The sequence below is a fragment of the Orycteropus afer genome, unplaced genomic scaffold (assembly GCF_000298275.1).
Source record: "Orycteropus afer afer isolate SDZICR_OR568_19922 unplaced genomic scaffold, OryAfe1.0 scaffold00681, whole genome shotgun sequence".
NCBI lineage: Eukaryota > Metazoa > Chordata > Mammalia > Tubulidentata > Orycteropodidae > Orycteropus > Orycteropus afer.
In genome coordinates, this window is record NW_006922268.1 from 472,840 (window position 1) to 473,106 (window position 267).

The following is a 267-nucleotide window of genomic DNA, read 5'->3' on the forward strand; positions in this document are numbered from 1 at the left end:
CCTCTCGGTAGGGTAACAAGGGAACGTGTTCAGTGCAGATCAGTGAGTAAGCACAAGCCCGCCTTGTTTCAGTGCCTATGTTTAAACTGCCCCCTCAGTCTATTAGTTTGACACCAAACCTGTTGCTAGTGAGTTGATTCTGACTCATAGCAACTTTATAGGATAGAATAGAACTCCCTCATAGGGTTTCCAAAGCAGTCATCTTTATAGAAGCAGGTTGCCACATCTTTCTCTGGTGTAGCAGCTGCTGGATTCGAACCACTGACC